Below are 10,641 nucleotides of genomic sequence, written 5' to 3' on the forward strand. Positions count from 1 at the left end.
GCATGCAGATGCCCGTATAGTTACTTTCTATGAGTGGCTTCCATAAATAGTTTAGAACAAATTATTAGTATTCTGGGATGCTGGTTGATAAGTGATAAGCACTAGCAAACAATGAAAAAAGAAATATAATGAAAACCTCCCCAAATTCTTAGTCATCTAGCTAGCTAGATATAGGTACAGATGTAGATATAGGTACAGATGTAGACATAGATACAGATGTAGATATAGATGAAGGGAGTCTAATACTGAGGAAACTTCTCATATATACTTTTTCTTTATTCTAGTATTCTGCACAAATGATAAAAAAAAAAAAACCCAGGAAAAAATCAGGTAGGCAAAGGACATACCAATTATAGATAATGATGTGGTTCACAGAACAAGAGCAAGCTCCCCATTTGAATTTTAAATCACAGAATGCAGCAATCTTTAACCTTTCTCATTTCTTGGAAATGAACAACATACAGCACCTGCCTGAATACTGTCACAGGACCGCTAAGTTATACAGTGCTTTCTGCACTGCAGCTGGCATCAGTACTGAGTGAAAGGTCATTTCCAAATGCAAATAGGAGAATAAACACATTTTTCAGAGTACTGCATAACTGTATTCAAGGTAATGAAATTGAAATGTATAGCTAGTTCCATACAAAAATTGTCACTTTAAAGTCTTTGCATTCATACTGTTGTCTAGCTTAATAAAAATTCGTATACTCACAGCAGATTTAATCCTGGAGCATGTCTTTTTCTCCGAATTTTCAGTGAGCAAATATGACATTAAGTATGGCACTGTTGAAGGGAAAGTTTGTGACCCGATATAAACTAAACCTTGATATACAGTTAGAAGTGGCCATTCCTTATAATGTAAGGACACGTGCAGCCCTATTGGCAGGGACATTTGTATTTACATTGCAGTGAATCATGGCCTCAAAGAAATCTCTCACTGAATTTGTCCCCTCAGAATGCTCCAACCCTTTCCAGCCACAGACAGACTAATAAATGGTTACGGGAATTCAGGGCAGCCATTTTAGGACTTGGGGTTGGTAAATTCCTTCCCCAGGGACAGTCCTTTCAATTGAGTCTTAACAACAGATAATGAGCACATTATGACTACAAACTTTCTTTAAGGATTTTTATGGTACTTTACAATAAAAAGCTTAAAAACCACCAGACAGCCAACACTCAAAATCTATCTATTTTACCACAGTTTCCAAAATATAGTCTCTAAATTGTATCTTCAATTAAAGGTTCCAAGGATTTCTTGGAGAAATGGCTGAATTAAAGAGTAGAACAGGAAATGTACAAGATTAGCTTAGGACATTACTGTGCCAGAAAGCCAGAAAGCTGTTAAAAACTAATGGGTTAAGGGAGTTCCCTGAAGGGCCAGTGGTTAAAACTCTGTGCTTCCACTGCAGAAGGCACGGGTTCGATCCCTAGTGGGGGAACTAAGATCCCACAGGCTACAACGTGGCCAAAAAAAAAAAAAAAAAAAAAAAAAAAAAAAAAAAAAAAAAAAAAAATTAAAAGAAACAAAAAAAACTAATGCGTTAATGTCAAGATGAAGAAGCTTCCAGGAGACTAACATGAGATAATCTGAATATCAAAAAGAATAATGATTTCAACGGATTTAAATATGTCAAGTGTATACAAATCCATAAGTTCATAATGATACTAAAAATAATCATTTGTCAGACTTCCCTGGTGGTGCAGTGGTTAAGAATCCACCTGCCAATGCAGGGGACACGGGTTTGAGCCCTGGTCCAGGAAGATCCCACATGCCGCAGAGCAACTAAGCCTGTGTACCACAACTACTGACCCTGGGCTCTAGAGCCCACGTGCCACAACTACTGAAGCCTGCGTACCTAGAGCCTGAGCTCTGAAACAAGAGAAGCCACCGCAATGAGAAGACCATGTACCACAACGAAAAAAAAGCCCCCCCCCACTGCAACAAAGACCCAACACTGCCAAAAATAAATAAATTTATTTAAAAATATATTTTAAAAAATCATTTGTCACAATTAGAAGTTTCCAGGGCACTAACTCATCTCTCTGAAACTTGATAAATTAAGAAAAGAAAAATCTGTCCTGCCTCTCCAATGCTAAGTATATTTCAGGATAACCCAAGAATTGATGCGTAAAGTCCTTCTGTATATAAACCTTCCATCTAATAAACGCAAAATAAATTCTAAAATCAGAATATCACCATTGTGCAACCATTAATAAAACAATAAATCTAGTGAAACAGCATGAATGGCCGCTATATCCATTAGATAAGAGGCTGATGGGGAACTTTATAATGGTTGGCTAAAGCTGATAACACCTGAACCTACTGATCAAGCATAGCAACACTTAAAATAGGACACCAGACATTAGGTCCTTGATGTACAGCTTAGAAAGTACCCTGTGAAGTCACCTACCCAAAATTTAAACTCAAATGAAGTGAAAATCTAATTACCTGTTCAAAAGATGTATGAGGAATAACAGAACAATTTGAATGACATCATAAGGGGAAAATAAATGAGCCAAAACCAGTATGTGGGACATGCTACTGGATAAATGCCATGGTTTCTTTCTTTCTTTTTTTAAATTAATTTATTTATATTTTGGCTGCTTTGGGTCTTTGTTGCTGCCTGCAGCAAAAGGGAGCTACTCTTTGTTGGTGGTGCGCGGGCTTCTCACTGCGGTGGCTTCTCTTGTTGCAGAGCACAGGCTCTAGGCACGCAGGCTTCAGTAGTTGTGGCTCATGGGCTCAGTAGTGGTAGCTCGCAAGCTCTAGAGCACAGGCTCAGTAGTCGTGGTACATGGGCTTAGTTGCTCCACAGCATGTGTGATCTTCCTGGACAAGGGATTGAACCAGTGTCCCCTGTGTTGTCAGGCATATTCCTAACCACTGCACCACCAGGGAAGTCCCTGCCATGTTTTCTTATCACATGAAACGTGTAATAATTTTGTAGCATGAAAACGTTTCTTAAGGGACTTGAGAGATGCAACCAAATTCATCCTGTGAAAGTGGATCCTGATTCAAACAAAACAACTGGACAAAGATAATTTTAAGGCAATTAGAAAAAAATTGAAAATGGAATTGATATTAAATAATATTAAGAAATTACTATTAAAAGAACAAAGTTGGGGGCTCCCCTGGTGGCACAGGGGTTAAGAATCCACCTGCCAGGGCAGGGGACATGGGTTTGAGTCCTGGTCCAGGAAGATCCCACATGCCGAGGAGCAACTAAGCACTCACTTCAGTGCCACAACTACTGAAGCCCGCATGCCTAGAGCCCGTGCTCCACAACAAGAGAAGCCACTGCATTGAGAAGCTCGCGCACCATAACGAAGAGTAGCCCCTGCTCACTGCAATTAGAGAAAGCCCTCACACAGCAATGAAGACCCAATGCAGCCAAAAATAAATAAATAAATGAATAAAATAAAAAAAAGAACAAAGTTGGAAGATGCACACTACCTGATTTTAAGACTTACTGTAAAGTTATCATAATCAAGAGAAACATCTAGATCAACTGAACAAATTAGAGAACACAGAAATAGACCCACACATATATAGTCAATTGGTAAGTTTCAAAGTCAAAGGAAGAATCATAATCTTTTAAAGAAATGTTGCTGGACAGTTGGATACACACACACACACATGCACGCACACACACACACACACACACACACACACACATGCAAGAGAAAGGAAGAGAACTTCAACCTGTATCCCAAACTTTGCACAAAATTAACTCAAAATGGATCATAGGCAGAAATGTAAAATTTCAAAGTATAAAACTTTTAGGAGAGAATCTTCATGATCCTGGGTTAAGCAAAGAGTTCTGATCCATAAAAGGTAAAAAAGATAAACATGACTTTATCAAAATTAAAAACTTTTGCTCTTAAAAAGACATTATTAAAGGAATAAAAAGATAGGCTATAGACTGGGAGAATATATTAGCATATCACTTATTCAGCAAGAGATCTGTAGGTAGAATATATAAAGAATTCTCAAAACTTAACAATAAGAAAACAACGCAATATAAAAAATGGGCTAAAAGTCTGCCAGTTATATGTCTTCCACATATTTTCATCAAAGAAGATATATGGAATGCAAATAAGCATGAGAAAAGTTGCTCAAGACCATTAAGTCATTAGGAAAACACAAACTTAAATCACAACAACAAACCACTATACACCTACTACAATGGCTAAAATAAAAAAACAAAGCCTGACAATACAAAGTGCTGGTGAGAACGAGGAACACCTAGATCTCTCATACACTGTGTAAATGAACAATGGTACATCCACACTGGAAAACAGTCTGCCAATTTTTAAACTTTAAACATATACCTACCATATGACTAAACCCCTAGATATCTACCCTAGAGAAATTAAAATGTATATTCACACAAAAACCTGTATATAAGTATTTTTGCATCATTATTTATAATCCCCTGACACTAGAAAAACCCGAATGTCATTCAACTTATAAATGGGAAAAAAAAAACTCTGGTTACATCCATACATCCTTACAATGGAATCCTACTCAGAAAAAACAAAAAACAAAAAGCAACATGCTATCGATACACACAACATGGATGAATCTCAAATGTGCTATGCTAAGTGAAAAACAAAACAGATTCAAAAGATTACATTTGGTATAATCCCACTTAAATGACATTCCAGAAAAGGCAAAATTACCAAGACTGATAACAAATCAGTAGTTTCTATTGGTTAGGAGTACAAGGAGGGCTTGATTACAAGTGGGCAGCACAAGAGAATTTTTGGTGGTGAGGAAACTGTTCTCTATCCTAATGGTGGTGGGTTTTAGAGAACCCTATGCCTTTGCCAAAACTCAGAGAAGCGTATATGCACAAAAACACAAAATTACTCTATGTAAATTAAAAATAAGAACATTTAAAAATAAATTTTATGCAAATCAAAACTACAAGGAGGTATCACCTCACACCAGTCAGAATGGCCATCATCATCAAAAAAATCTACAAACAATAAAGGCTGGAGAGGGTGTGGAGAAAAGGGAACCCTCTTGCACTGCTGGTGGGAATGTAAATCGATACAGCCACTACGGAGAACAGTATGGAGGCTCCTTAAAAAACTAAAAGTAGAGGTAATCCTCCTGGGCATATATCTGGAGAAAAACATGGTTCAAAAGGATACACGCACCCCAATGTTCATTGCAGTGTTGCTTACAACAGTCAAGACATGGAAGCAACCTAAATGTCCATCAACAGACGAATGGATAAAGAAGATGTGGTACAAATATATAATGGAATATTACTCAGCCATTAAAAAGAATGGAATAATGCCATTTGTAGCAACATGGATGGACCTGGAGATTATCATATTAAGTAAAGTAAGTCAGACAGAGAAAGAGAAATATTATACATGACTTATATGCAGAATCTAAAAAAAAATGATACAAATGAACTTATTTACAAAAGAGAAACAGACTCACGGAGGTAGAGAATGAACTTACAGTTACCAGAGGGGAAGGGTGGGGGGGAGGGATAGATTGGGAGTTTGGGATTGACATGTACACACTGCTGTATTTAAAACAGATAACCAACAAGGAACTACTATAAAAAAAAATTAAAAATAAATTAATTTTAAAAAGAAAATATTGTTAACTTCGTTAACCCTTTTACTAGAATGGTGATATTTAAAACAAAAAGATCAGTTAGATGTGCAGCAAGAGAAACTCATCTTTTATAGTGGGAATACAAAATGGTATAGCCACATTAGAACCAGCTTGGCAGATTTTTACAAAACTAAGCATAGCCTTATCCTATAAGCCATCAATTGTGCTCCTTGGTATTTACTGAAAGGAGTTGAAAACTTCTGTCCACACAAAAACTTGTACATGGATATTCAGAGCAGCTTTGTTCATAACTGCTAAAACTCAGAAGCAAGCAAGATGTCCTTCAGTTGGTGAATGGATCAACTGTGAAACATCCAGACAATGGATATTATTCAGCACTAAGAAAGAAATGAGCTATCAAGCCATGAAAAGATATGGAGAAACCCCAAATGCCTATTACTCTGTGAAGAAGCCAATCTGTAAAGGCTAGATACTATAGGATTTCAAGTACATGACATTCCAGGAAAGGCAAAACGATGGAGACGGTAAAAACTCAGGGGGTGCCAGAGGTTGGAGGGAGGTAATGAATAGGGAGAGTGCAGAGGATTTTTAGGGCAGTGAAACTTCTCTGTATGATACTGTAATGGCAGATACATGTCATTATACATTTGTCCAAACCCATAGAATGTAGAGCACCCAGGTGAACCCTAATGGAAGCTATGGACTCCAGGTAATAATGATGTGTGAACGTAGGTTCATCAATGTCAACAATGTACCACTTTGGTGGGACATGTTGATAATGGGGGAGGTTGTGCACGTGTAGGGGCAGGGAGTATATGGGAACTCTGTACTTTTTGCTCAACACTGCTGTGAACTGAAAACTGCTCTAAAGGATAAACTCTTTTTTTAAAATGGCAACTACTTTTCTTCTCATTCCTCACATGCCTCTGTGCAACGTGACTTTGCCCCTCCTCCCATCTAGAGGTAGAATCTATTTCCCTTCCCTTGACTCTAGGCTGGCCCTGGGAATTTCTGTGGCCAGCAGAATCCAACAGGAAATGGTAGTGTGCGAATTCCAAGGCTAGAACTTATGACATCTGTTTTCTCTCTCTTGGAATCCTGAGACAACTTTGCAATGAAAAAGCCAGGTTTAGCTTACTGGAAGGGGACAGGCCATGTGAACAAAAGTCAAGGTGCTCTAGCGTACAGCCATTACCAAATACCAGACATATAAGTGAGGCCATTTGGATTCCAAAGCCCAAATTTAGCTGACACCCAACTGAAAAGGAAGGAGTAAGCCCAAATGACGTGACATAGAGCAGAGACAAGCCACAGTGCTGAACCCAGATGGAATCATCCAGTATTGGGGTAGTTTGTTATACAGCAATCAATAACTATAACAGAAATGAGGGTATTCAAGCGAGAAATGGCAGTAACTATAAATGCTGAGGAATTCAAGGGTGAAATGACACAGTATCTGAAATTTAAAATACCCTGAATTTACATTGGACTTTATCATATTATTCTCTCTACTTTTGTGTAAGTTTGAAAAATTCGACAATAAAAAGGTTTAAAAATTACACTTTTAAAATGACTGTAATAAAAACTTATTTACTTGTATATTTACCACATAAATAATAATAAACAAGACCAAAAAAATAAATTAAGTATAATCTTGCCCAAGTAGGGCAAAGGAAAATAATAAAAACATCTTAAGTTTCCAAAAGAGTCATTTAAAATGTTTTGACCTATGCTTAATGCTTTTTTCAACTGGTTTCACTAAGTCAGAGTCATTCCATACATAAAACAATCTTTTTCTCATTTTTATATTGAAGACTACTGGTGGGTTTTTTTACTTGAGTCTACCTGTTTATGATATTTTAGCCACCTTAAAAATAAGAAGGTCAAAAGGTAAAAAAATAAAATTTAAAAAATAAAGGGAAAAGCAACATCCTGAGCATAGGTACCTCATCTTCAAATAACCTAAGCTCAACCACAGCCTCTTCTAAAAACAAAAACGATCATCCCTTGAAGCTCCTTTGAAGAGTGTCCTCTTGATGTTTAGTTTATCAGAGAAAGAATTTGCATGAGCAAACATATATGAAACCTTTCTATTAAATTCAAGATATCTACATATTCTGCAGAAACTTAATCACATCCGAATATGAACGCCTTTCATAGCTCAACATCATCAGTAAAAGCAGAAAAGCATGATGAAGTGATTTCATCACTACCTGTGGAGTCTGAAGTTGGAAGAACACCAACAAATGAAACAGGAGATAAGAATGCATGTCACACTGTAATAGCAGATAGAGGTGGTAGTGAAGTTACCTTGAATTGTTAGTTTCACTCTCATTTCCATCTGGCTATTTGGAGATTAGGAAACCAAAGAGAGGGAGTACAGATTAAAATGTGCAAGAAACCTAGATTAATTCACAAGAACATAATTAGAATCATCAGGGAAACTTTTAACAGTACGGATGAAGAATGGCCATGGATAGCTACCATTTTTTTTTTTTTTAACTGCAGGTCTCGGTGACTTGTTCTTATTAATTAATTAATTTATTTTTGCTGTGTTGGGTCTTCGTTTCTGTGTGAGGGCTTTCTCTAGTTGTGGCAAGCAGGGGCCACTCTTCATCGCGATGCGTGGGCCTCTCACTGTCGTGGCCTCTCTTGTTGCGGAGCACAGGCTCCAGACACGCAGGCTCAGTAGTTGTGGCTCACGGGACTAGTTGCTCCGCGGCATGTGGGATCCTCCCAGACCAGGGCTCGAACCCGTGTCCCCTGCATTAGCAGGCAGATTCTCAACCATTGTGCCACCAGGGAAGCCCCTAGCTACCATTTTTAAGAGCCCAAAATGTGAAATGCTTTTTATTTATTTATTTTTTTTGGCGGTAGGCAGGCCTCTCACTCTTGTGGCCCCTCCCGTTGCGGAGCACAGGCTCTGGACGCGCAGGCCCAGCGGCCATGGCTCACGGGCCCAGCCGCTCCACGGCATGTGGGATCTTCCCGGACCGGGGCACGAACCCGTGTCCCCTGCATCTGCAGGAGGACTCTCAACCACTGCGACACCAGGGAAGCCCTAAGAGCCCAAAATGTGAACAATATGTGCCAAGGTTGAGAACTACTATAAAACAGACAAGTTAAAAAGAAATAGAAATAACTGAATTCATAGAAAACCAAGCCTCCTAGTCAAAATTTAAACTTTATAATTAAAACACAATTAATTTTATTGAAGTATAGTTGATTTATAATGTGTTAATTTCTTCTATACAGCGAAGTGACTCAGTTATACACATATATACATCCTTTTTCATATTCTTTTCCATTATGGTTTATCACAGGATATTGAATATACTTCCCTGTGCTATACAGTAGGACCTTGTTGTTTTTCCATACTATGTGTAACAATTTGCATCTGCTAACGCCAAACTCCCAATCCATTCATCCCCCAACCCCCCTCAGCAACCACAAGTCTGTTCTCTCTGTCTGTGAGTCTGTTTCTGTTTCATAGGTATGTTCATTTGTGTCATATTTTAGATTCCACATATAAGTGATCTCATATGATATTTGTCTTTCTCCTTCTGACTTACTTCACTTAGTATCATAATCTCTAGGTCCATCCATGTTGCTGCAAATGGCATTATTTCGTGCTTTTTTATGGCTGAGTAGTACTCCATTGTATATATGTGCCACATCTTCTTTATCCAGTCATCTGTCGATGGACATTTAGGTTGTTTCCATGTCTTGGCTATTGTAAATAGTGCTGCTATGAACATAGGGATGCATGTATCTTTTTGAATTATAGTAAAACTTTAATTTTTTTAAAGGCAATATATCTCACATTTCAGGTAATTATCTAGTGCTTATTACGTGCCAGTCCCTGAACAAGCCACTTTCTGAAACTGTGTCATGTAATGCAGAAATCACTTCAAAGTAGGTTATTTGCATTTGAGAAATGAGAAAACTAAGGCTCAAAGGTGAAAAATGATGTCGGCTCTCTTTGATCCACTATCCTCATTGTTCCGAGTGCACTGCACAGACTTTTGTGCTTAACTCAGAAATTACTATTAGGATGTCTCAGTTAAAGTGAAATCACATTAGTAACATAGTTTATTTCTCTGTCTGCTATCTGCAAGGGTCTTATTCAACTAATATACCCAACATGAGACTCATGACCTTTAAAAATGGGGAAAGAGGCTAATAGGCCAGGAAGTACCATGCTGATTTGGGGAGGATTTGTCTCTGACCTCTTTCTATAGATTATCCAACAATTGTATGCCTCTCAAATTCTATAGCTTCCAGCTATCCTCTGCCCAGTGTTTTCCCTATGCTCACTGTGTTATTTGCCCCAAGGTATACCACACATGCTCTGGACCCCATCTGACCCCCTCATCATTGTTAAAATCTGTCTTTTGTCTATTCCCTGGGCCTCTGTTTAGTAACTGGCTCAAAAAGTTAACTTCTACCCCCAAAAAGGAAGTGGGAATTATTGGGAACTATGGGAATTTTGGACAGTATAACATGGTCAATTGGAAAACTACATTGGTTTCAAATAGGATCAGAGATAGTATAACTTTTCTTAAACCGCACCAGGCCTGCCTATCAGGACACACGAGTGGATTTGAGATAAATGAGCAGCTCTTTGCCAAGTCTATGTATCTCTACATAATAATAACAAATAAGAATAAATCACTTTCATCAGCACAAAAATGGTTTGTTGAGAAAATTCACTTTCTATGGGCAGGTAGTTGAGAAGGTTTATAGGTAATCATTCTATAGAGCTAAAGGGACTCCAATCACTCCAGGAAGTACATATTGTTTTACACATGAGGAAAGTGAGGCTCAAAGAGACTTAAGTAAATGACCCCAGGACACAGAGCTTGTAAATGTTGGAGCTAGCACTTCTGCTATATGATCTGCTGCAAAGTTTACAGAATGGGAAATATTTCCCAACAAATGAAAATGGGGGGAAAAAAGGAGAAAACACAGGAAGAAAGATGAAAGAAAAGTGGAAACCTATGAAGTATCTAACTCAGATCCCAAAAAGCATCCTTTCA

Source organism: Lipotes vexillifer, unplaced genomic scaffold (assembly GCF_000442215.2).
Source record: "Lipotes vexillifer unplaced genomic scaffold, Lipotes_vexillifer_v1.1 scaffold1086, whole genome shotgun sequence".
Lineage (NCBI taxonomy): Eukaryota > Metazoa > Chordata > Mammalia > Artiodactyla > Lipotidae > Lipotes > Lipotes vexillifer.